A 26156-nucleotide genomic window follows, 5' to 3' on the forward strand; every position below is an offset into this window, starting at 1 on the left:
TGAAGCTGGAGGATCACTTGAACCCAGGAGTTCAAGGTTGCAGTGAGCTATGATTGTGTCGTTGCAGTCCAGCCTGGGTGACAGAGTAAGACTCCATTTCTAAAAACATATTTTTTTTTAAAAAAAAAGATAAGAAACCTTATTTAGGTAACTATACTTGTGATGACACCACTTTTACGGTACCATGCAGTTTTGAGAACTCAGAAGAAAAAAAATGTATTTCATACCTTGCAGCTTAGAAAGACTGTGGAAATGGATAAGTAATAGATAATTTATAGTATAATTATGTCTCATGAAAGAGGTAATCATGTGCTTTGGGAGTGGTGGGGGAAAGGCCCAAGCAGATTCAAATTGGAAGGAGAAGTCAGGAAAGGAGTAGGAAACATCTAAGGCAAGGAACAAAAAAGAGCAGATAATAGTTGGGGCATAAAGTAATAGGATATCAGCACTCCAGAACTGGGAACAGAGTATAATAAAGACACAGAGGTGTGAAACAGCATATTAAAGGTGGGAACTGCAAGCGATCTGATATGGCTGGAATGTAGGATTTCATAGGGGAGAAGTAAAACAAGACTAGAGAAGGTGAGGAGGTGTCTAATGGTAAAGAGCCATGAGAGTAATTGGATTGGAGCTAGAACAGAGAATGGGAAGTACATTCTGTAGTCTATGTAACTGACATGTAAGATGTTCTCAGATAATTTATTAAAAAGCAAGTCCATTGCATTTACCCAATTTTATGACAAAATACATTATAAGGTAATTTTATCTTGTACTGCTAAAACAGAATCTGCCATTAAATAGATCAGCGGGCAAGTCACAATACCCTTGGCTCCACTTTTCTCATTAGCAAGCAATAACAACAATAACAACTAACTTGTGACTGGTTATGTGCCTGGTACTATTTTATCTCTTTACAGGCATTAACTCATTCTAAGTGTTTTACCTAGGTTAACGTCACAATTGTGAAAATTAAATGAATTAATTACAGGTAAAGCAACAATTATTATCTCCATTCTAAAGATGAGAAGAGTAGGTTATAAAAATGAAAAGAAACTTGGCTAAGATCGCACAGTATGTCAGTAATGGAGCTGAAAGAAAGTGAAAGATTATTTCAAGGATATATTCCTTATAGCACTGAGAATAGTGTCAGGAATACAGTAGACTCTCAACACCTCAATGAATGAGTTAACTGGTATCTCCGTCGTGAGTTAAAGATGCTTCCAAACTCTTTGCCACTTCTCCCATGAAGAGGTGGAGGCTAACTCCCCTCCCTTTGAATGTGGCCTAGGCTGGTGACTTGCTTAGACCCAAAAAATGGGGTCAAAATAAGGTATAAGACATAAAAAGTCCTGTAGCTTACATTTTTCATTCTTAAAAGCCAACCACCAAGCTGTAAAGAATCCCATCTAAACTACTGTCTGATGACAGGCAATTTGGAGAGAGACTCTGAATGACGTGAGGCCACCATGGATATTTCTGTGCACCCATGGCCTCAGCTACAACGTATGTAGTAGAACATTGGCACACTGAGTCTAGTCAACCCTGGGAATCATGAGAAACAATAAATCATGTTTTAAGCCACTACATTTTGGGGTAATTCAGGACATAAAACAATCTCTATGGCAGTGTATTTACTTGTCTTCTCTAAAGCTAAACTTTTCTTATAATTAATCTGTGACTCATTCAAACAAAATTATCACTTTCATCATCCTGCTTTCTGTATCTCATTCTTATTATTTACTTGAGTGGTATTTGGAAGTGGCAAAAGCTTCTTTCTTTTTTGAAAAATAAAAGAACACTTGAGTTTCAGGAAATTCATTTTCAAAGAAAACCACTTTCTGTTTTAAAATGTATTTTCATCTGAAAAGTTTCCTAATAACTGAAGAACACAATTCTTTGTCGCTTATTTCCTTTGACAGTCTTAAAGCATTCTACCACCTGGAAGGACAAATGGGATAATAATAGGAAGACTATAAAGGTGGAGGCAGCCACACATAAAAACTTACATAAACACAACAGATTCTTTTTAAAGTACATTTATTATCTCAACCAATTCCATTTTGACACACAGCCCTGCCAGGAGAAACATGCTGCCAATTTTCTTTCAGAGAAAACACTTTCATCTTTTAAAACTCCAAAACTACTCAGAGATAAGTAAATATGTTAATCCATTAAATAGCTGTTTGGTTAACAACTATTGGTTGCTTAATAACATAGATGCAGCCCCAGCAATTTATTTCTTACCATAAGCAAAAATGTCTTACCATAAGTAAAAATCATGGGTAAATCATGATTACCTCAATACTGCAATGAGATCACATGAGATTGAAACACAAAACTTGCTTAAATTTGCAGAAAATATTATTGATGTGTATTCACTAGGGTTCTCAAGATAAACAGAACTAATAGGACCTATATTTATATCATCTGTCTCTATTTATCTATACAGACAGAGAGACAGAGGGACAAAGAAAGAAAGATTTATTATGCAATTTAGCTCATACAATTATGGAGACTGAGAGCCCACAATCTGCCATCTGCAAGTTGCAGAAGCAAGCAAGATGGTGGTATAATTCAGTTAGAGTCCGAGTACTTGAGATCCAGGGGAGCTAATGATATAAGTTGTAGTTCAAATCCTCAAGCAAGAGAACCACGAGTGCTGATGTTTGAGAACAGGAGAAGACAAATGTCCCTCCAGAAGAGACAGTTTGCCTTTCTTCAACCTTTTAATTCTATTCAGGTCCTCAACAGATTGGATGATGTCCACCCACATTGGAGAAGATGGACTTCTTTACTTACTACCAGTTCAATTGCTAATCGTTTCTGGAAACACCCACACAAATGCACCCAGACATAATGTATTACCAGTTTTCTGGGCATCCCTTAGCCCAATCAAGTTGACATATGAACGTAAACATCAGGTTGCGTTCTAAGATGGCCGAATAGGAACAGTTCCAGTCTGTAGTTCCCAGTGTGATTGACACAGAAGATGTGTGATTTCTGCATTTCCAACTGAGGTATCTGGTTCATCTCACTGGGACTGTTTGGAAAGTAGGTGCAGCCCACGTAGGGTGAGCCAAAGCAGGGTGGGGCATTGCCTCACCTGGGAAGTGCAAGAGGTCAGGGGATTTCCCTTTCCTAGCCAAGGGAAACCATGACAGATTGTATCAGGAAAATCAGGACACTGCCACCTAAACACTGCTTTTCCAACGGTCTTAGCAAATGGTACACCAGGGGATTATATCTGTGCCTGGCTCAGTGGGTCCCACACCCATGGAACATTACTTACTGCTAGTCTGAGATCGAACTGTGAGGAGGCAAGCCTGGCTACCCAGGGAAGGGGTAGCTGCCATTGCTGAGGCTTGAGTAGGCAAACAAAGCAGATGGGAAACTCAAACTGGGTAGAGTCAACTGCAGCTCAACTAGGCCTGCCTGCCTCTGTAGACTCCACCTCTGGGGGCAGGGCATAGCAGAAAAAAAGGCAGCAGAAACATCTGCAGACTTAAACGTCCCTGTCTGACAGCTCTGAAGACAGCAGTGGTTCTCCCAGCATGGTGTTTGAGCTCTGAGATGGACAGACTGCCTCCTCCAGTGGGTCCCTGACCCCTATGTACCCTAAACTGAACACACCTCCCCGTAGGGACCTACTGACACCTCATATAGCCGAGTGCCCCTCTGAGACAAGGCATCCAGAGGAAGGATCAGGCAGCAATATTTGCTGTTCTGCAATATTTGCTGTTCTGCATCCTCTGCTGGTGATACCCAAGCAAACGGGGTCTGGAGTGGACCTCCAGCAAACCCCAACAGACCTGCAGCTGAGGGACCTGACTGTTAGAAGGAAAACTAACAAACAGAAAGGAATAGCATCAACATCAACAAAAAGGACATCCACACCAAAACCCCATCTGTAGGTCACCATCATCAAAGGGCAAAGGTAGATAAAACCACAAAGATGGGGAGAAACCAGAGCAGAAAAGCTGAAAATTCTAAAAATCAGAGTGCCCCTTCTTCTCCAAAGGATCGCAGCTCCTTGCCAGCAACGGAACAAAGCAGGATGGAGAATGACTTTGAAGAGTTGATAGAAGTAGGTTTCAGAAAGTTGGTAATAACAAACTTCTCCGAGCTAAAGGAGGATGTTTGAACCCATCGCAAGGAAGCTAAAAACCTTGAAAAAAGATTAGGCAAATGGTTAACTAGAATAAGCAGTGTAGAGAAGACCTTAAATGACCGAGGAGCTGAAAACCACGGCATGAGAACTTCGTGACACATGCAAAGACTTCAGTAGCCGATTCGATCAAGTGGAAGAAAAGGTATCAGTGACCGATGATCAAATGAATGAAATGAAGCGAGAAGAGAAGTTTAGAGGAAAAAGAGTAAAAAGAATTAAACAAAGCCTCCAAGAAATATGGGACTATGTGAAAAGACCAAATCTACGTTTGATTGGTGTACCTGAAAGTGACGGGGAGAATGGAACCAAGCTGGGAAACACTCTTCAAGATATTATCCTGGAGAACTTCCCCAACCTAGCCAGGCAGGACAATATTCAAATTCAGGAAATGCAAAGAACACCACAAAGATACTCCTAGAAAAGCGCAACCCCAAGACATATAATTGTCAGATTCACCAAGGTTGAAATGAAGGAAAAAATGCTAACGGCAGCCAGAGAGAAAGGCTGGGTTACCCACAAAGGGAAGCACATAAGACTAACAGCGGATCTCTCAGCAGAAACCCTACAAGTCAGAAAAGAGTAGGGGCCAATATTCGACATTCTTAAAGAAAATAATTTTCAAGCCGGAATTTCATATCCAGCCAAACTAAGTTTCATAAATGAAGGATAAATAAAATCCTTTACAGATAAACAAATGCTGAGAGATTTTGTCACCACCAGGCCTGTCCTACAAGAGCTACTGAAGGAAGCACTAAACATGGAAAGGAACAACCAGCACCAGCCACCAGTCACTTCAAAAACATGCCAAATTGTAAAGACCATCAATGCTAGGAAGAAACTGCATCAACTAACGGGCAAAATAACCAGCTAACATCATAATGACAGGATCAAATTCACACATAAAAATATTAACCTTAAATGTAAATGGGCTAAATGCCCCAATTAAAAGATACAGACTGGCAAATTGGATAAAGAGTCAAGCCCCATCAGTGTGCTGTATTCAGGAGGCCCACCTCACGTGCAGAGACACATGGCCTCAAAAAAAGGTATGGAGAAAGATCTAGCAAGCAAATGGAAAACAAACAAACAAAAAAAGCAGGGGTTGCAATCCTAGTCTCTGATTAAACAGACTTTAAACCAACAAAGATCAAAAGAGACAAAGAAGGTCATTACATAACGGTAAAGGCATCAATTCAACAAGAAGAGCTAACTATCCTAAATATATATGCATCCAATACAGGAGCATCCAGATTCATAAAGCAAGTCCTGAGAGACCTACAAAGAGACTTAGACTACCACACAATAATGGGAGACTTTAACACCCCACTGTCAATATTAGACAGATCAATGAGACAGAAGGTTAACAAGGGTATCCAGGACTTGAACTCAGCTCTGCACCAAGCAGACCTAATAGAATATCTACAGAACTCTCCACCCCAAATCAACAGAATATACATTCTTCTCAGCACCACATCGCACTTATTCCAAAATTGACCACATAGTTGGAAGGAAAGCACTCCTCAGCAAATGTAAAAGAACAGATATCATAACAAACTGTCTCTCAGACCACAGTGCAATCAAATTAGAACTCAGGATTAAGAAACTCACTCAAAAGTGCACAACTACATGGAAACTGAACAACCTGCTCCCGAATGACTACTGGGTACATAATGAAATGAAGGCAAAAATAAAGGTGTTCTTTGAAAGTAATGAGAACAAAGACACAACATACCAGAATCTCTGGGACACATTTAAAGCACTGTGTAGAGGGAAATTTATAGCACTAAATGACCACAAGAAAAAATAGGAAAGATCTAAAATCAACACCCTAATCATCACAACTAAAAGAACTAGAGAAGCAAGAGCAAACAAATTCAAAAGCTAGCAGAAGAAAAGAAATAACTAAGAATAGAACAGAACTGAAGGTGATGAAAACACAAAAACCTCCTCAAAAAACCAGTGAATCCAGGAGCTGGTTTTCTGAAGAGATCAACAAAATTGATAGACTGCTAGCAAGACTAATAAGGAAGAAAAGAGGGAAGAAATCAAATAGATGCAATGGAAAATGATAAAGGGGATACCACCACTGATCCCACAGACATACAAACTACCATCACAGAATACTATGAACACCTCTATGCAAAAAAAAAAAAAAAAAAAAAAAAAAAAAAACTAGAAAATGTAGACGAAATGAATAAATTCCTGGACATAGACACCCTCCCAAGACTAAACCAGGAAGAAGTTGAATCCCTGAACAAACCAATAACAGGCTCTGAAATTGAGGCAATAATTAGTAGCCTACCCACCAGAAAAAGTCCAGGACCAGATGGATTCACAGTCGAATTCTACCAGAGGTACAAGGAGGAATTGGCACCATTTCTTCTGAAACTATTCCAAAAAATAGAAAAAGAGGGAATCCTCCCTAACTAATTTTATGAGGCCAGCATCATCCTGATACCAAAGCCTGGCAGAGACACAACAAAAAAAGAGAGTTTTAGACTAATGTCCCTGATGAACATCGATGTGAAAATCCTCAATAAAATACTGGCAATCTGAATCCAGCAGCACATCAAAATCTTATCCACTAAGACCAAGTTGGCATCATCCCTGGGATGCAAGGCTGGTTGAACATATGCAAATCAATAAATGTAATCCATCGCATAAACAGAACCAAAGACAAACACCACGTGATTATCTCAATAGATGCAGAAAAGGCCTTTGACAAAATTCAACAGCCCTTCATGCTAAAAACCCTCCATAAACTAGGTATTGATGAAACATATCTCAAAATAATAAGAGCTATTTATGACAAACCCACAGTCAGTATCATACTGAATGGGCAAAAACTGGAAGCATTCCCTTTGAAAACTTGCACAAGACAGGGATGCCCTCTCTCACCACTCCTATTCAACATAGTGTTGGAAGTTCTGGCCAGGGCATTCAGGCAGGAGAAAGAAATAAAGGGTATTCAAGTAAGAAAAGAAGAAGTCAAATTGTCCCTGTTTGCAGATGAAATGATTGTATATTTAGAAAACTCCATTGTCTCCGCCCCAAATCTTCTTAACCTGATAATCAACTTCAGCTAAGTCTTAGGATACAAAATCAATGTGCAAAAATCACAAGCATTCTTATACACCAGAAACAAACAAACAGCCAAATCATGAGTGAGCTCTCATTCACAATTGCTTCAAAGAGAATAAAATACCTAGGAATCCAACTTACAAAGGATGTGAAGGACCTCTTCAAGGAGAACTACAAACCACTGCTCAAGGAAATAAGAGAGGACACAAACAAATGGAAAAACATTCCATGGTCATGGATAGGAAGAATCAATATCGTGAAAATGGCCATACTACCCAAGGTAATTTATAGATTCAATGCCATCCCCATCAAGTTACCAATGACTTTTTTCACAGAATTGGAAAAAAACACTTTAAAGCTCATATGGAACCAAAAAAGAGCCTGCATTGCCAAGACAATCCTAAGCAAAAAGAACAAAGCTGGAGGCATCACGTTACCTGAGTTCAAACTATACTACAAGGCTACATTAACCAAAACAGCATGGTACTGTTACCAAAACAGATATACAGACCAATGGAACATAATAGAGTCCTCAGAAATAATACAACACATCTACAACCATCTGATCTTTGACAAACCTGACAAAAACAAGAAATGGAGAAATTATCCCCTATTTAATAAATGGTGCTGGGAAAACTGGCTAGCCATATGTAGAAAGCTGTAACTGGATCCCTTCTTTACACCTTATACAAAAATTAATTCAAGATGGATTAAACACTTAAATGTTAGACCTAAAACCATAAAAAACCCTAGAAGAAAACCTAGGCAATACTATTCAGGCCATAGGCATGGGCAAGGGCTTCATGACTAAAACACCAAAAGCAATGGCAACATAACCCAAAATTGACAAATGGGATCTAATTAAACTAAAGAGCTTCTGCACAGCAAAAGAAACTACCCGCTGAGTGAACAGGCAATGGGCAGAATGGAAGAAAATTTTTGCAGTCTACTCATCAGACAAAGGGCTAATATCCAGAATTTACAAAGAACTTAAACAAATTTATAAGAAAAAAATCAAACAACCCCATCAAAAAGTGGGCAAAGGATATGAACAGATATGAGCAGACACTTTTCAAAAGAAGACATTTATGCAGCCAACAGACACCTGAAAAAATGCTCATTATCACTGGTCATCAGAGAAATGCTAATCAAAACCACAATGAGATACCATCTCACACCAGTTAGAATGGCGATCATTAAAAAGTCAGGAAACAACAGGTGCTGGAGAGGATGTGGAGAAATAGGAATGTTTTTACACTGTTGGGGGGAGTGTAAATTAGTTCAACCATTGTGGAAGACAGTGTGGCGATTTCTCAATCATCTAAAACTAGAAATACCATTTGACCCATCAATTCCATTACTGGGTATATACCCAAAGGATTATAAATCATTCTACTATAAAGACACATGCACATGTGTGTTTATTGCTGCACTATTCACAATCGCAAAGACTTGGAACCAACCCAAATGTCCGTCAGTGATAGACTGAATTAAGATAATGTGGCACATATACACCATGGAATACTATGCAGCCATAAGAAAGGATTAATTCATGTCCTTTGTAGGGTAATGGATGAAACTGGAAACCGTCATTCTCAGGAAACTATCGCAAGGACAGAAAACCAAACACTGCATGTTTTCATTCATATGTGGGAATTGAACAGTGAGAACACTTGGACACAGGAAGGGGAACATTACACACCAGGGCCTGTCATGGGGTGGGGGGAGGGGGGAGGGATAGCATTAGGAGAAATACCTAATGTAAATGACGAGTTAATGGGTGCAGCAAACCAACACAGCACATGTATACATCTGTAACAAACCTGCACATTGGTTGTGCACATGTACCTTAGAACTTAAGGTATTAAAAAAAAAGAAAAGAAAGTAAACATCACATAATATGATAGTACATTGAGGACAACAGCTCAAGCTTAAATTAAGTTGTAGATCCCAGCACTCATACATGTCTGACCATGTCTGACAGACTGGTAGTGCAGCTCCCAGAAGTCTATTGGCATGAAGGATTGATGACTCTTCTGAGAGAAAATTCATCTTAAGTAGAGATGGAATCAGAAAAGTTCAAATCAATATCCAAGCTTCAGTCAACAGGTGGAAAGAAAAAGCTCTGAAAACTGCCTGGTAGCTGCAATTCAGATTCATCCTAGGGATAGAGGAGCGAAGAATACAAACTCCCTCCTCTATGTGACTTGCATATTTCCATTTTAAGTCTTACAAACTATCAGGGTGTGAGGCAGAACAGGAGACAGTATCTCTAATAGAGTTAAGGAAATCTCACTAAAAAATTCTACAGTAGGAGAGAAGGAAAGTTGTGAACACCAGGTGGTAGCAAGATTTATTTATGAAGTCACATGAGATATGTCTAAGATTTCTAGAAATAAACGAGTCACTGGCGAAGGTAGCGGGTTAGAGAAAGAGCCTCTAATGTCACTGATAATGTTTCTCCATTTGTCTGGTGGGACTTTGGGAAACTCAACTTCTAACAATAATAGCAGATGGGTTTAGGAAGTTAGGGCTAATGAGCTCCTTTTGTTCATAAATTATTAATTAATTCATTTTCTGAACTGTATCAAGGAGTGGATTAACAATGAAATTTTCCAAAGGTGGGTATTTTTTATGCTTTAAATTTACATATGACAGCTTTGCCTATTACAATCCTGACACATTTTAGTAATCCTCATGGATGTCATCATTTAAAAGATGAAGGAACTATGAGAGTCAGCAAAATGGTCATGCAGCAGCATGGTGGTCAAAAACAGACTGCTTGGAGTTAGAGCTCAGTTGGTGCATGGTCTTGCCACTTAACAGTTTTGTGACCCATATGACTTAAGAAGAATATCATGATGTTGCTTATTTCATTATGTTGCTGTGAAGACTACAAGAAATAAGGCATTTCAAACATGCTAGATTTATAATAAATAATAAAAATCTCAAGTCCAAAATGTTAAAAATTATCTATATGGTATACTGGCTCATATCAAATCTTTTCCTTCCTCTCTCTAAAGTCTTGGCACAACTCCTAAAAATAGATGGTGTCTATTTCCCTCTTGAACCTGGGCTGGACTTGTGACTTGCCTTAACTAATAAATAGAATGGCTATGCCAGTTCTAAGGCTAGGTCATAAGAGGCCTGGTACCATCTGCTCCAATCATTTTTGAATCCACTCAAATTTCCAGAAGCTCAGCTAGACTACTGAATTATGAAAGATCATGTGGAAGAAGCTGGTTTCCAGCTATTTCAGCCACCCAGATGAAGCCACAGACATAAGTAGAACCCCAGCTGAGCTCACAACTGAATGCAACTTAGTGACCCAGCTGACATGTGGAGCACAAGAACCACTCAGCTGAGCACAGTCAATGCACAATTATTTAATATATAATCATGAGAAATAACAAATTGTAGTTTTAACAGTCTAAGGTTTGCGGTAGCTTGTTATATCTCAGTACATAAGTGAAACACTATATGAGGCCATGTATGATCTTCCCCTGTCAATGTCTTTAATCTTAACTTTCAGCCCTCTCCCCTTCATGCACACTACTCTAGTCACTTTGATCTTTTCAATTCTCAAATATAACCTGGGGCACAGGATCTTTACATATGCTGCCTTCTTTACTTGGACCATGCTGCCAGAGGCCCCTCCACCACCCATTCCACATACTATCTGCCACCCTTTTCTCTAAGTAACTCCTACTTATCCTTGTGGTCTCAGGAATCTACAGTAGTCTTCCTAGTTCCTAGACTAATTCAGTTGCTTGTCATTTACCCTTATACAAGCCTTTTTTTTTTCTTTCTTTATAGCATTTTCTATAATTATAATTACTTGGGTAGTTATTTGTTTAATGTCTGCCTTTCTTCCAGCCTTAAAATTTACTGAAGGCACCCAGCACAATTTCTGGCATCTAGAAGATGCTCAATACTTATTTCTTGAATTGATGAACCAATAAGTTGGTTGCAATAGAGCCAAGAGCAAAACTGTGTCTCTTGCCTCATACGTTAGTGTTCTTGTCCTTGTAATTTACCATCCTCCACTCCATTTGTGGGAAATCAGTGTGAGGTTTTACTGGGGAATATCTTTTGCATTTTAAATCCGGGATATGAATGGATGCCATTTTTAGAGGAGGAGGTTTTCGAAAGATTAACACAGCCAAAACCAATACAGGACTTTTATATTAGTTACCAGCGTCTCCTTCTCTAAGATCCTCAGATTATTCCATAATTCTTATTTACAAAGCTTTATTCCCCACAGGAAACCAGAAAGATAGTAATTCTTAAATGGAAAAACGGGGACCTGGCAATTCCAGTGGAGCAGACCATTATTCAATGAAGAGTACTCAGGAGGTAAGACAGAGCAGAGTCAGTAGACTTAGTCCCAGCCACAAGGGCTTATTCCACCCCAGACCTTGCTGACAAAATGTCATCAAGCTTCATAATAATTGAGCTCTAATTCAATTACATAATGTAAGTTTCAACTAAGTCACATTATTTAATCTTTTTTTTTTTTTTAGCTCAGTTCCACATATGGACAATGGGCTAATTACTTTCTATTTACTTCCTAATATAATTGTAATGATTAAAGTACTTCGTAAAATGTAAACCATAATTTAAATATATAGTATCACACAAAATATTTTTTAATCAAATACAATAAAATTTTCTTGTGCAAATGAGGTATCTCTTTCTGATGTAAAAGATGGAGGCTGAGAAAATACGTTCAGAAGCAAATATCCAATGGATGTGCAGGATACTGAGCAATGCAGAAATCTCACTTACATTTTGGTCCATGTAAAGGATGCTTGCTAGAATTGCAGAGGCCACAGCCTGAGGTTCTTTACATAGTGGCTACAATTTCCTTGCTTGCCATAGTGGCCCCCTGTGGGATTCAGGTAGTATATTTGTGAAATTCCTTCCACCGAGTAACATCAATCAGATTTCAGAACCCAGATGCCCACAGGTGGCATTCAATTCCACTGTTATCTAGGAAAGACTGCAGTTGACTTCCCTAACTTCAGAGACCTACACTCCAGCCAGCAGGAGGAGAGATAAGCTGTAGATGGTCACATCAGAAGACCTATATACTGAATCTTTTTGTTTCCTCCTGAGGGAGGCAGGTTTAAAGTCATGGACACATAGCTCTAACGGCTCAGTTGGGTTGCTCACACTGAGAGAGATACAGACTCACAGAACTTGAGTAAAAAAGAAAACCTCAGAGAAAGTGACTCATGGTAGTTTCCTTGTCTGCAGACAATTCAGTCTTCTGTGCCTCAGGCTCTTACAGCACTTTATACTTCTGTCTACAACTTCTCACAAATGGACATGAATCATAGTTCTGTATGTGTTTGTTTCCCAAGGGATAGTAAGAGACCGGAGACCAGAAACTTTTCTTGTTCATCTCAGGATGACTCAAATGCAATGGGCCTCCTTGAGTCAGCCCTGAATTCACACCAGTTCATCTTAAGACTAATACCATAGATACATAGCAAAGTGAAAGCAAAACAAAACTAATCAAAGAATAAAATGTTTACAAATATGTGATAGTCCAGGATTCTGCTATTTTTTAAAAGCCCAGAACATGTCACAAAAGTCTACTTTAGGATGATTATAGCCAAAAACAAATTGATATTTACAAGCAAACACATGTTGATACTGGTTTCATTCTATCTCCTGCCTATTCTGTTTTGATGTCAGCTTGAAATATTTAGAGGATGACAAAGTCAAAAACCAAAGGCCCTGGACTTACTGGACAGTTACAGATAGGTCAGTAATGCTGCCTCTGTGTGGGAAAGCTGGCAATAATGGGATTAGACACGCCAGTTCCATTTGCAGAAGTCTGGTTCTTAAACAAGTGACTCGAATCCTTTGTTTTGTCACTGCATGGAAGTCAATATGCGTGTGTCTGTTTTCCCTGTATGTTGATTTCTCTTTGACAGAAACTCATTATGAGAGACACCTACTTAGGCGGAAGCTCATTTGGAATTCACTAAATAGCCAGTTCTAGTCAGTATGGGAAGAAAGGAAAATAGCTTGTGACAGGAATAAATCCTTCAACAGAAACTGTTGGTATTCTCTTTCTGGTGAGATTCTGGGGAGTAACAAAATTAGGTGGTGAGTAGTTTCAGAAAAGGAGGACCTCAAGCAATTAGGCATCTCTTAGAAAGATGACTACATAGACCTGTGGTATAAGGATAGAGTCTTTTCTTATAAGACTTTTTTTTTATCTAGTGTAGGGACAGCTAATTTGCTCTGAATATTTTTAAGCACACTTTCTAGGCTGATGTTATCCATTTGGTATAGATTTGCCACTTATATATTGCAGGTTTCTTATTGACACATCAAAGCAAACTTCTCCCTGTTCAACATAGTATATTGAGTCAATCGAAATAGTTGTGAAATATAAAGTGTTTGTTCATACTTTAATGGTAAGCAGTGCTGGATACACACACACACACTCACACACACACATATATTCACACATATATACACATATGCACACACACATATATATTGCTTTATATTTATATATACACATGTTTAAATTGTATATGTTATTTATTACACTGTTAAACATTACTTACATATTTCTGGTTAATGATGTCTAATACATATTTGGTATCATGCTAAAAATGATTTTTTGTAAATTGAATTATGCTAATTTAGTCATATGCTATCCTGAGAAGTAAAAAATACATATTTCTCAGACAATTTATCCATACATGTGGGCAATATGTTTATTTCCAGTGTTAACTGATTCCTCAACTATTGTAGTAGTGATATCTTTCTGAAATTTTATCTTACTTTCTGAGTGTGTTAAGTTGGCCTAATTGTGAGACATATTCATTTTAAAAAGTAATGCTAATCTGGATGCTGCCACCATGAGGTGGGAGGCTGGGAAAAAAGAGAATATACTTTAAATTATCTTTATGGAAAAGTTAATTGATTATAACATGAGGAAACAGCGTGTCTTAAAGAACAAGGCAAAAATCTCTCAGAATAAAAATCCTCTTGGTGCCATCTTTTTGAAATAGGTTCAATCTTCTTTACATTTCTGTTGCAAATGCTATTATGGAAAGATGTTCGGTGGTCATGGGCCAGTGATTACAGAAATTGAGTGCTTGGGTAATAAATAAGTGAATTTTGTGGTTTTTAAAAATGTATATTTTACTTAGAAGCATGAGCTTTTGAAAACTAAACAGCTTTAAAATATAAAATATGTAATCAAATACAAATTCTTGTCAGAAAAGTGCTGCTCAACCAATAGTACCTGTTTACACTGATAAGCAGGGCAGTAATAGTTCTTTAGATACCATCATGCACTTACTTGATGGGAAAGTATGGAAATCATACCAAAAAATCTGAAAATAAAGCTTATCAGGTTGTTTAAAGTTGTTTAGGTGAGAATCTAGCTTGGATCATAAAACAGTTAATCAGATGGTTTTAGTATTCCTGGCAGGCTGAAAATCCTGCAAAGAAAGATAATCTGGAGAACTGGGTACAGGTGGTAGTGCACCGCTTGCAGTCACAGATACACAGGATTGCTTGAGCTCAGGAATTCAACACCAGTTTGCGCAACATGGGAGGTTGCATGGGGAGAAAGACAATCCTAAGAAAGAAACTAAATTTACACACAAAAAGGGACATTCTGCCAGAGTGTTTTGTTTTTTGTGGGGTTCTCCCAGAAGCAGATCTGAGCCAAAGATTTGAGTGTGGATAGTTTATTTGTGAACTGATCTCAATAACCATTGGTAGAGAAGGAAAGGTAGTCAATGGAGTTTTCATTATTAGGCAAATTTCCACTGTGGGGAACAGGAGCTTGATTCTACTGGGTAATATTAGGAACCCAGGTAAAATACAGGTCCTAGAGTCATCCCACCCCGGTGCAAGGGAGCTGGTATTCATACACAAGTTCTCACTGGTCTCTGGGTGAGTGTTGTTCCCGGAGTCATTAATTTCTTAGCATTTCCAGCTTGCCACATGGAGGCACAAACCATGCTCTGGTGGCAAGAGGCCCTCAAGAAAACACTTGCAGGTGCTGGCAGCTGGGAGTCTCAAATGGTAAGAAAAAGAAATATTGGTGGAACACTGACAACGTTTGCTGTACAGCGTAACTGGCTATTCTGAATGAAATGAAAAAAGAATGATTTGCCTAAGTCCCTATATAGAGATATTAAAAAGCAAGTAAAAAAACAAAAATAAATATAAACCTCACAGATACCAAAAGACCTACCCAAGGAAATTTGAGATAGGTGTGTAAGATACTACACTACACATTTACATCCTACAGACTATGACAGCAAGGATTTTTCTTATACCAACAGGTAGATTAAGCTGCTACCTCTGTAGTCTGATTTGAGAAACAGAAAGGTCCATAAACCAAAATATTTCCTCTACTTACCCCCTTCCACTATTTAAAATGCTTCCCTTTGAGATTTGTTACTTTGTGTGAGCTATATTACACTGTGTGTGTGTGTATGTGTGTGTGTGTGTGTTTATAACACAAATATACATATCTATGCACATAAATGTGTTCATGGATGTGGGGGGCAAATGTATCAACAATTTCTGGAAAGTTTATTTATTAATTAGCTCTCTTTATGAAAAGGACAGAGAAAGTGTTACTTTTAAAGCGAAAAGGTAGTTCCTTTCCCCTCCCTTAAAGGGAAAACAGAAAAGTTTACAAATCCCATGTTCTAAACCCAAACCAAAGGCAAAGGGTGCTGGGTCATTGAGAGCATGTGCTCTGAAAAAGAAAAAAAAAAAAAAAAGGAATAAAGGAGGAGGAGAAAGAGAAAGATAGAATAACTCTCTAGACAACACTTACCTATTCCAAAAATTTGTACTGGATACATACGTTTGGTCACAATGACTTGAAGAACTCCAGGTGCCACCATTCTTACAAAATACAAAACGATGGTTCCCCCACCAGAGTTGTGAAACATGATATCCTTGCACATATGGTTGGGTTAGTTTCCCTTTTGGCTTTAAGTATTACTTCAAAATTAACTAAATTTGATCACATTATTTTTTAAATAAACATATTTAAATGTCCATGGAAAGCTGAAAGATACTTTGTCAATCAAAACATTTTTTAAAAATTTCATTAGGTGAGCTTTCTATTTAAAGAGGACCTGAACCAGGCATGGTGTCAAGTGTCTGTATCTCAGCTACTTGGGAGGCTGAAGCTGGAGAATCTCTTGAGCTCAGGAGTTCAAGACCAGCCCAGGCAACATAGAGACCCTGTCTCTAAAATCAGCCAACCAACCAACCAATCAATCAATTAATCAAAATGAAGGGAATCTGGGGTGTTTTATTTAAAAAAATTATTTGAAAATAGAAATTTATCTGATTGGTCTATTCAGATTCTCATGTGTAGTTTTTATTTTTCATTAAAGCTTAAAGCATTTCTCATATTCACCAATTACCAGCTGTATGGTCTGATAAAGCTCATTTGTCCAGTATGAAGCACAGTTTCTCTATTTCACAAATGCATTCAACACTTACCTAATTCAAGTGTGTTTGGTATTTCTAGTATTCCTAAAACTATATTTGAAAAATAGAGTTGAATTTAATGGAAAAGGGTACTACTACTTTATGTTGTTTTCTTCTAATCAAGTAGGCTTCCACAGAGTGGAAGTCTTAAGTAAGAGGAAAAGGATGATTATTATGATAATTACCACTTTTGAAAGATCTCATCTGTAAGGTCTAGTGGCTTATGAGCAGAGACTCTGGCCCTGCCCTCTCCCCAGAATCCAGGAAGTGTCTGGAACACAGTAGGGGCTCAAATTAATTATTTAATTACCTAACTAATTTCACACAATCTTCCCAATAGGAATGTGAAGTAAATATTATTAACCTCATTTTACAGTGGGAAAATTAAAGCTCAGAGAAATTACATAATTATTCCCAAACAGCTGGTAAATGATAGAAGTCTGTATTTACATACTCTAGGGAGAAAAACAAACAAACAAAAACAGCTGTATTTCACTACGTATTCTTTCTACCGTTTAAAGTACATATATTTTACCATAACTTGCTATAGCTTGTGATTATCTTAACTCAGATGCCTTCTTTTTTTAGGAAATGGGCTAAGGTACTGGCAAAGCTTTATTTAGATGCTCTTAAGCTTTGGCATATTCGTGCTTTAAAAAAAGCATGAACATTCCAAATTCAAGTGAACATACAGGCTGCATCAACAACATATTGGATTTGCAGATAATGAATTTACAAAAAAATGGTGAAAATATTAAAATCATTTCACAGTTGTATGATATTTTGATGTTATCTGTACTACTACTTCTCGGCTTTCCTGCTCTCTTGTATAAATTATCTAACTTCTACATTTTCTACGAAGGCATTTTCAAAAAAAAGTTGAACATCCATGTATTTTTAATGAAACAGAGCAGTCTGCTGAAGATGCACAAGGCAACAGTTTTATCTTATTTCATAAGCACACAGATTGATGGAAAAAGGAGAACAAATCATATTCAGAAAAATTCCCCCAGAGAAGCTCAGCAAGATTGGGAATGGTCTCAACAGCACTAAACTACACTGTATGCCCAGTAATCAAGATTTAGCGAATATGCCTGCCTGTCATTTGGGGCTGCTGTTAAATTTGGCTCAGATAATTTTCCATACACTGGCTATGGGCCTTAATTTTCCATCAAGTAGCTAAAACAGATAAATTAAGGTCCAAGGAAAGTAGACTTTACTTCAAGGTAGTGGTAAATTTAGTACAATAAAGTATAAAGAAGACAGAGGACTTGTTTCTTTTTAAAAAAGCAAATAAATGAGAGTATGAAGATCATAGATTGGTCAATACTTATGGAAAACATTTCTAATGTTTTGGTTATAAAAATTCTGTTTCTTGGCCGGGCACGGTGGCTCACGCCTGTAATCCCAGCACTTTGGGAGGTCGAGACGAGTGGATCACTTGAGGCCAGAAGTTCGAGACCAGCCTGGCCAAGATGGCGAAACCCGGTCTCTACTAAAAATACAGAAATTAGCTGGGGCATGGTGGCATGTGCCTGTAATCCCAACTACTTGGGAGGCTGAGGTGCGAGAATTGCTTAAACCCGGGAGGCGAAGGTTGCAGTGAGCTGAGATCACGCCACCGAACTCCAGTCTGGGCAACAGAGCAAGACTCCATCTCAAAAACAAAACAAAACAAAACAAACAAAACAACAACAACAACAACAAACACATTATTTGTTTTGTTAATTTAGAAATTATTCAAGCTAAGAACGTAGAGACATAGATGATTAGACAGGTGGATAAATAAAAAATTAACTTCAATTAACCTGAAAAACTACCAGTTACAACTCTCACATTACTAACTTTTGACTGTACTACAATTTCCAGGATAGAGGCTGAGTCCAAGTTTAATAACAACAAGAAAAGCAGTCCCTGAAATATATCCTTTGGTAAATAAAGATATCCCATGAATCCCAAAATTATAGTTTTCTTAAACTATATGGCATTATATAATGAAAACAAAAAAAAATTATTTTGAAAACCTACAACATCACAAATCATCAAGTTAAGTTTGAATGATATTTATCATGTTTAATAAGACAGAAAGAAGGACTGGATCTCTTCAAGTCAAAATCCTTAATACTGAAGAATTAAAATAAGTAGATATTTGATATTATCACATGTGAATTCCAGTTAGCCAATGTTTTACTGTGTCTTCCTAAAACAAGTGGTGCTGATATAACTATATAGCCTTGAGAAGTAGTGGTCATACAAATATTATGGTAAAGAAAATTTTATATAAAATTTTATTTTTCAATTTATTTTAATTTCCTAAAGTCAATGAATAATTATAGAACTAGGCTCTGAACCTAAGAAAATAGGTACCTTATGAAATTGCTAATATTCAGCCATCCCAAACCCAATAATTTCATATGGTTTACCTAGTACAGAAAAGATCACTTATTAATTATATATGCATACATTGAGTATCTGCTATGCAAGAGTTGTTGTGAGGAATACAATGATTAATGAGACAAATACAAATGCTACTTGCTTATAAATAATTTACAGTACATAAGGATTTACCAGTAAGCACGTGGTAAGTATCATAACAATATGGAGGACACAACTATATAGTTATTTAATGATGCTAAAACAAATTTTTTAAAGGTTTTAAGAAAAATTGAAAACATTACAAGTCTTGTAGTTAATTTGTCTTTGCCACAAAGGAAGAATGCATTATTGAATTTAACTGAATTCAGTTTATTGAACTGAATGCACAGAGCCAAAATTCTCTCACTCCACCAAAAACTAAGAGTCATCATGCTGATAATAATTAAAAAAACTGATAACATTTTAATATTTCCTATATGCCAGATACTGGACTAAGCACATTACACATGTTGTCTCACTTAATTCCACAAATTCTATGAAGTAATAAAACATTCTGATGCTATAGATGGGGAAACTAAGGCAAAAAATACAGTAAGTTGACACAAGTCATATGGCAGCTAAGAAACTGCAGAACTGGGATGTGAATCTAATAGTCCTGATTGCCTTTAGGTAAAGTTTCCTAATATTTTGTGCAAAGTACTGTATTTGTGAAATGAATCTAGACTTCAGGTGCGGAGGAGAGGCAGAGACGAAGTATGCAAAACAAATGAAGAATGGGCCAGGATTGATCAGCTACATAATTAGCAGAGCTTAGTGCAAAATGAAAATGCAGGGCTTTGTTTAAAATGGAAAAGAAAAAGTCCATTAAGGGTACTAACAAATACAACTTTTATCCTTTCTTTCTCCCTCTACTTTTTGTGATATTTTTTATTTGCTATGTAATGTTTTACTCTTTCAAGCACAGGGATGCTCCAATGCAACTGCCAACCCCTATAGGCACCTGCACCATCCACCCCCTGCAGCAAGACTCTGCACATGTATACGCCACACGTGCCTGCACTGTTTCCACCTCCCTCCAGGTGTTGGACCTACATGCTGTGCACTCCAGTCAGAGGTGGGGGAAGTCAAGTTAGGGATCTCCTCTTCCCACAGGCCCACTGAACTGTACCAATCCATGGTGGAAGCACATATTGCAACCTTTTTGCTGGGATGGACTATGTATTTGTATGAGATGAAATGGTGGGCAAGAGGATCTTTCCTGATGATTCTCCCACCAAATGTGTCACAGCACTGACAGCTTGGGGCTGGGACAGTAGCCACTATCATCTGATCTAGATACCACAGAATTTGCATGCCCATGACCAGGCTCTTGCTGTGGGCAGTGGGCAGCAGTGGGTAGCAGGTAGCATTGGGATGGGGAGGTCAGACTGGAACAGGGCTATGGGTGATTCCGAACCAGTCCTAGAGACGGGGGAAGCAAGAAGAGGTAGGATCACACATGAACCAGGCTTAGAGTAGCTTCATTGTTCCATATGACTCCAGTTATAAAAAATCAAAAGTGAAATTATTAAAACTCTACTAACAGAGACCATAGAGCATTAAACTCTTGGTTACAACCATTCTACCATAGCCATGTTCTGAAAGGAGACAATGGATATTTACATGAAATGCAATATCAGGACTGAAGAAGTCTGAGAGATTGTAGCAAAATCAATGAAATGACCCACAAAAAATCAGAAGCTGTAATGTATTGGTGTTAAGAAGATACTTCCAACAGAGAAAAATCAAGGATTAGAGGACCAGTTGTTCTACAGTAAACAATTACCTTCTGGTTCAGAGAAGACAGAAATGATTAGAAATCATTTTCTCCAAGAACAGAAAAGAGTTCAGCTTGCCTAGGGGGTGGGGTAAAGTGGTTGAAGAGTGTAGAGTAACTCAGGCTGATGTGTGTGCTGAAGACTGGAACAGCCCCATGAACAACTGTTACAAATCCAGAAAAGTTGTGAGTTGGATCTTCAGTCACTGATTGCTTGAAATCAATTACGGTGTAGATATTTATACCACAGAAATCACTACATTGAAGGTTGCAAAAGTTTATGGCGTGGGAGCATGGAAGAGCCTGATAGTTAAGTTAGCAGTATTTTATTTTGTAGGCAGTGGGGAACCTTTCATCTGACCCATGTAATTCTTCATGGAAATGAATCTGAAAGCATTACAGATTGTATTGGAGGGGAAACTGACAGAATGAAAATCAGTAGGTCACTGCAATAGACAAATGCAGAAATGATAGGAGAACAAGAAAAATGTAAGGTACCCCAAAAGAACACATTAATCCACGAGGAAACTGTTAAGATGAATTGCAGTTAGGAATGGAGGTGGAAGGGCCCTAAAAAGTATCTCCTGGGTTTAAACTTCAGTACATTAGGGACAAAATGGCCAACCAGATGGATGGTGAAAGGAAGACGAGGAATCAGAAAATAAAACAGAGTATATCTATCAAATTACTAAATGACTTACCTCTGACAATACTGGAGAAAGAAAACCTCTTTTATAAAGAAATTTTAATTCCTGATCATCATTGAAAATCTAGCAGCAATCAATCAATTCACATTGGGTCACTTGAATTGGGAACCTATAACATCTTATTTCCTAATAATGCACAATGTAAACACTGCTATTTACAAAAGCCCCTGTAAGGAATAAAGCTAAAGTGTTCAAGGTCAGAGTTGCATTGCTTGCCATCACAAACATTTGTTCATTGACATTTTTTTTAACTTGGAAAGTAGTTTGTTGGGGGAAGTATGAAAGAGAATGCAATGAAACATGAATTATCTTGAGTTGTTCAGGGAAGAAGTTTTTCATGTTGCTTTGATTTTCTTTGTAAGGTAACTGAGAAATCAAAAACATTTTTCTTCAATCCGTTAGTATTGAAAATGCTTCTAAATACATCTAGGTTGCTTTCCAGAGTAGTAATATTTAACATTGTAATTCACAAACACATTTTCATTCTCTACCTTTCTAGTTAACAGTCTGTAAATTAAACACATCTTTGTTTCAAAATTAAAATTCAATTTTAATGTGATTTCTGTGGAATATAAATATAAAAATATATATCTTTATTAAATCTATAAAATATTTTTCCCCTTTCTCTCTTCATAATTTTGCATAAGTCAGACTATATAAGTATGCACATAATGTTATTTGTTTTATATAGAAATTTCTCATTCCATTTTCTATTATCCCCTAGAACATAGTTCAGGGTGAACAAATGATTCTAAGCCAGAAGAGCTAGATGATAAGATCTCTGAGTTCAAGGGCTGGATCTGTCCTTTGATCTCTCCTGCATAGATTTGCAGCTTTGATTTTGGTACTTTCCATTTTCCCTTATGGAAGTTTTATTTAGAATGCTGATTGTTTTCTAGCTACAAAGCAGTCACAAAGTAAAACATATTCAATTAAAAAAACAAAAACAAAAACAGCAGTTATACAGAACGGCCATAATGGACCACAATTGATAACTAAAATTCTTGTCTATGATAAACAATGCATTTAAAGTTATGTTGACCTGGAGCGCATCAAACACATGGGTAAATGCATTTAAAGCAATGATGGGATTACTAGTGATGGCTGGAAACTACTCAGAGACTGAAAAGTATGGTTGGTATCAATTTTCTCAAGCGAAGAAAATAATAAATTAAGAAAGGTGCAATCGCAATGTGTCGATATCAAAATGTTTACACTAAAGCTGAATATTCATAGATTGAAAGTCATATTGCAAGATTTAGTTTGAAAGAATTTGAAAACAATCAGTCCATAAAAGACCCAATAAATATTATAAATACAAATAGAGCAATAAAATTATTCATTGGAAAAACCAAAAGTGGGAAAAGGCCCTAAGCACGTTTAAATTAGAAAACAAATTTTTCCAGTGTTCTAGCTTCACTTATTCAACAAAATCCCTCTTTATATGCACTCATTATAACAGAAAAAGTCTAGTTTATCCTTGATATCCTCAGCAGAATTCACACCTTAAGGTTCATGTCCTAGGAACTTAATAAATATTAATACAGGTCTTTGAGCTTTCTGGATCTTCAAGGAAGCCCATATTATTTATGCGGGCAGCTAGTACATGTTTGACACGTCAAGGGAAATAGATAGCTTTTCTTGAAGTAGGGTGTTCTCTAAGTATGTTGGCACAAAGAAGAATCTTTAGGGGGAAACTGTGGGTTGGGCAGGACACTGTAAAGCTATGAAGACCTTCCTCATAGAGAGAGAATGATAGACAGAACAGGGGAAGAAATGCCTCCCAAAATGCCAAGACTGAATATTCTCAGTATCCTACAGATGAAAAAAAAATTTGGATAAATTGAAGAAAATAGTAATATTTATTCTTCAATATATTATCTATTAATCTATTTCTCTTTGCCACAAACGATGATGCCATGCTTCTTATTGTTCTCACATCAAAGATAAATTCTTCTGGTTTTCAAGCCATTTTGTAAGAAGGCCATATTTTCCCCCACCTCCAGCCATCTCAGTGCTCCATCATGCCCTCTGCTCTAGTTGGCATTTCATCCTAACTATCCCATGGGCAACCATGGTGGTTGCTACTTTCATGTTCTCTTCTGGAAAGCTGCCTGCTTCCTACTCAGGAATCAAATCCCATCTTTGTATGAGTCTTCTTTGCTTACTGCAATATTGCCAAGTTTTTCTAAATTCTGACCACCTACACTGCAGAATCATATAACACAATTCAACTGATAGACATTCTCCATTCCATTTTCCTTCCACAAAATTACCTAAGCACCAGTAAGTTATTTACTAGTCACTAGTTCATACAGGCCATGAGTAAGTGATGACAAACAAAACCCAAAACCCAATGAATTTATACATGAAGTCAAGGGTAAGATACAAATGAAACCATACTTTAAATTTTATTTTTTAAATAAAATGTAACTAAATTGTTGTGTGTGTTTGTCAACTTTTTGTTACCCTCTCAAGTTCTTAGAGGACAGAGATCTTAGATCTCTATTACTTTGCGTCTTTCTGATTCAAATATTAGAATTCTTCCAATTCAGTATTCACTCTATATATCATTTTCTTAACATTATCAGAAAAGGGTACTCATCTAGAATTCCCCCTCTTGTCTCCTTTCAGCTCCATCCCCAATTTTGCTAATTATCTGATTTTCAGTTCGCAGGCTATATCACCTCCAACAGTTACCCAAGCTGGGCAGTTTCCTAGACTCCTTCCTTTTTCCCTTGCTTCCCCCATATTTAACTCATTCACCATGGCCAGTTGATTTAACTTCCTAAGTCTTTCTCCAATACATCTGTGTATATCCATTTCCACTGCCCTGGCCTAGGATTATGCCTTTGTCATTTCTCTCCTGATCAATCACACCACCTTTACTCCTCTCCCTTCCTTCCATCTCTTCTCTATACTGTTTCAGAGTGATTTTTATTAAATACACATCAAACTACATCCTTTGCCTGCTTAAATTTTCTGATGGCTACAGATATGCCTTTTAAATAAAACCGAATTATTTAGCATGGAACATAAGGTCCTTCATGCACTGTTCCACTACTTCCCTCTCCAGTGTACTTCCACCTGCCTTTATAGTCTCAATATTCAGAAATGTTTAAGTTCTTGAAACTCTCAAGAAACATTACATGTCCTTAAACCTCTGTGCATTCTACTTCTCTGCCTAGAATAATTTTTCCTCTCCTCTGTACTTTTTAGGTGACTTAATGAACTAAACATTGAACACAAGTAGAGCGTATGGTTTTCTACAGGAAGTCTCCTCTGAGCTCATCCGATTCTTCATCCCTCAATAAAATCTCCAGAGTTGGTTAAGTACCCTTTAATGACACCATTTTATACACCTCCATTCTGAAACTCTAAAGTAATTGTCTGTCTTCCCCATTAGACTGAGGTTTTGAGGTTAGAGAGTTCCTTAAGGAAAAATGCCGTGTTTTACTCCATCTTTGTAAACCTATATCAAAGCACATTTCCTGGTAGTATGAAGGAAGTTTTCAGGAACACTGAATGAATGCACAGACTAAGTATTCAAATACTTCTTGGTTGAAGCTGACACCAATTTCTTTGAAGAAGAAACAGAATTTATGGTCTTTTATATGTCTAAGAAAAAAAATATTAAGATTCACTCCATTACAAAAGTGAAGATGTTTTAAATTAGTGTATCTCATGGGCAGAAATAAATACATCAACTTACCAGCAACTTCTCCATTGGTAAATTGCTAAAGCAGAAATCTCATCATCAATTAGAAAATCCAGAAATTATCTGGGGTATTTCATTTATCCCTTTTAACCTTTCTATTACAGAAAGCTTTAAGTTAATAGTAGATACTTTAAAATATTCTTCATTCCTATCTGATGTTATAATTATGCTGGACTTCAAAAGAATTATGTTTAGCAATACTTCTTTCCTTCTTTCCAGGGATGGCAAATGCTAATATCTCTTTAAATTACAGATTGACATATATATCTATGGTTTCAAATGCAGTCCCATATGATCTATATACCATTCTGTGATTTGATTATTTAAATGAGAATGCTTATTTTAACTTTCTAATATTATGTAAATTATATCAGAAAATTACTTCATATTTAAATTAATGAAGTTTATTATACAAATTTGTATATTTAGAATGTTTAAATTAATATAGCTCATAAGCAAAAATAAGCGACGATGTTTTCATATGAATACAATATAGGAGTCAATAATTATTTTAATTAAATTCTGTAGGTTCTTTACAAAGATTAACAGAACATAAGCTCACACTTGAATGATCATGTGACTCAAGAAAAATCCCTGGGATAACAATACATATAACTGAGAATGAAATAATATACACATTTCAACATTGAAAAATTCTGATACAATGCTGATCTTATTTAATCTCTATATTTATGTTCTATATTCCTATAAAAATGCCTTTATTTAAAAAATAATGATTATTATATATTTTAAGAAATTCAAATGAAGTAATACAGAAAGAAAAGAAGA

The 26156-nt window shown here is 37.0% G+C and overlaps 1 protein-coding gene across 2 annotated transcripts in view; it reads right to left on the minus strand.

Moving 5' to 3' along the window:
* PRKG1 (protein kinase cGMP-dependent 1) overlaps positions 1-26156 on the minus strand; it is a 1349224-nt gene that overhangs the window by 405508 nt on the left and 917560 nt on the right. The window lies entirely within an intron of this gene.

Source organism: Macaca thibetana, chromosome 9 (assembly GCF_024542745.1).
Source record: "Macaca thibetana thibetana isolate TM-01 chromosome 9, ASM2454274v1, whole genome shotgun sequence".
Lineage (NCBI taxonomy): Eukaryota > Metazoa > Chordata > Mammalia > Primates > Cercopithecidae > Macaca > Macaca thibetana.